The 2452-nt window shown below is 37.0% G+C and overlaps 1 long non-coding RNA gene across 1 annotated transcript in view; it reads right to left on the bottom strand.

Moving 5' to 3' along the window:
* The window catches only part of LOC128247036 (uncharacterized), an 86361-nt gene that overhangs the window by 4359 nt on the left and 79550 nt on the right, over positions 1-2452 (bottom strand). The window lies entirely within an intron of this gene.

A 2452-nucleotide genomic window follows, 5' to 3' on the forward strand; every position in this document is an offset into this window, starting at 1 on the left:
ATCGTATATATATGTATGTGTGTGTGTGTGTGTGTGTGTGTGTGTGTGTGTGTGTGTGTTCATGTGTCTGTGTTTGTCCCCACACCATTGCTTGACAACTGATGTTGGTGTGTTTAGGTCTCCGTAACTTAGCAGTTCAGCAAATGGGGCCAATAGAGTAAGGACTACTTGTTCGGCTAAAGGCAGTGCTCCAGCATGGCCACACTCAAATGACTGAAACAAATAAAAGAATAAAAGAATACTAATACCTACTATTTCACTGTTTTTATTCCAGCCAATAAGCAGTAGTGTGGATTTTAGTTAAAAAGTTACAGAATTGGTGTTGAAGTGGTTCAGTCTGGGACTGAAACTAGATCACATAATGTGATTTACAGACCATGACTTACTGGGAACTTACCTTGTATAATTCTGTTTCTGCTTAAGTCATTTGGTTAATTTCCGAAAATATACATTTCGACCAGTGTGTGTGTGTGTGTGTGTGTGTGTGTGTGTGCTTGATAATAATCAAGGTAAATAGTAGCAAAGAAGAAGAAAACATATTTACTTTCACCACACATACATACACCACTTACTTCTTTCCAGTTTTTGAAGTAAGGGAAGAAGAAGAAGAAGAAGAAGAAGAAGAAGAAGAAGAAGAAGAAGAAGAAGAAGAAGAAGAAGAAGAAGAAGAAGAAGAAGAAAATCAAGTGTGTATATTTAATGTGTCGGTACGTGTGAGAGGAAAACAAAACTGACAACAGAAAGGGAAATGAGAAACAAACAAAAATAGAAAACTATGAAGAAGCAATTTCGTCCTTTGAAGATGTAAACAAATATACGGCTACACTTGCATATGCCTACACAAACAAATTCAAAGAAATTCATAAGTCCACACCACTCCACATTTATATATATATATACATATATGCACATACATACGCACACATAGACACACACGAGTGTGTATGTGTGTGTGTGTATGCAAATGTGTGTGTATATGTAGGTAGACATGTGTGTATGTGTGTGTGTATAGATAGATAGATAGATAGATAGATATACATATATGTGATGGTCTTTCAGTTTCTGTCTACCAGATCCACTCACAAGTCTTTAGTCACTTCAAGACTGTAGCAGAAGAGTCTTGTCTAAAGTCCCAAAAGTTCTGCATTATGCAAGTGAACCCAGAATCACATGGTTTGGAAACAAACTTTTCAGCCATTCACACACACCTTACTATGCATGCATGTATGTATGTATGTATACATGTATAGCAGGTGAAGCCATGTACAGGGGTGTTGTCAGTAAGGTGGTAGTTACTAATGAGTACAGCTATGATTTAATGTTCAGGAAGGAAGGAATTCACCAGAGCTCAACTCTTGTTCCCTCCTAATTTATCATAGGCTATAACAGAGAAATTTAAAAATAGTTACCAGTGGTTAACTCCTCAATGCTGATCACCTTGTTCTTATTTCTGTATCTGTTGTAGAATTAATGAATAAATTTCAGATGTGGAAGTACAATCTGGAATCAAAAATCCTTAAGGGAAGGGAAGGATGAGGGGAGGAGGAGGAGGAGGAGGACATATATAGTTTTCTTCCTCCCCCTCCACTGTCCGTACATCTTCCTCATCGTCATCTTCACCGTCTTCATCATCATCATTTCTTTCTTCTTCTTCTACCTCCTCCTCTCCATCCTCCTCTGCTACACTTAGATTCCCACCTCAATAACCCACTCCACCCTCCCCCTCACAATCCCGAACTCAACACCAAACTAGCTAGACTCAAACAATCCATACAAATATTAGATAATATTAGATAATAATTATTATTAAAATTATAATTAAGGGTGTCTAAGAGATACCATCATGCTTGAAATAGCAGCCAAAACTTGACTCTAAAAGCACATTAAATGTTCATACAGCACCAGGAGAGAAGACAAAGAGACAAAATAAACTAGCAAAAAATTACTGGATAATTCCAGATCCTGGATTACTGGCTTTGCATAAGAAATGCTTTGCCTTCATCAGTGGAATACACTCAGCACATAAATACAAATATATATATACAGCATACAAATACTTACATATACGAGTGTATACATACATATATATGCATGTATATGTAAGTATTCGCATGTTGTATATATATATATATATATATCATCATCATCATCATCATCATCGTTTAACGTCCGCTTTCCATGCTAGCATGGGTTGGACGATTTGACTGAGGACTGGTGAAACCGGATGGCAACACCAGGCTCCATTGTATTTATGTGCTATCTGAGTATATTCCACTGATGAAGGCAGACCATTTCTTATGCAGAGCCAGAAATCCGGGATCTGGAATTATCCAGTAATTTTTTTGCTAGTTTATTTTGTCTCTTTGTCTTCTCTCCTGGTGTTGTATGAACATCTAATGTGGTTTTAAAGTCAAGTTTTGGCTGCTATTTCAATGTGGTATCTCTTAGATAC

The sequence above is a fragment of the Octopus bimaculoides genome, chromosome 2 (genome assembly GCF_001194135.2).
Source record: "Octopus bimaculoides isolate UCB-OBI-ISO-001 chromosome 2, ASM119413v2, whole genome shotgun sequence".
Classification (NCBI taxonomy): domain Eukaryota; kingdom Metazoa; phylum Mollusca; class Cephalopoda; order Octopoda; family Octopodidae; genus Octopus; species Octopus bimaculoides.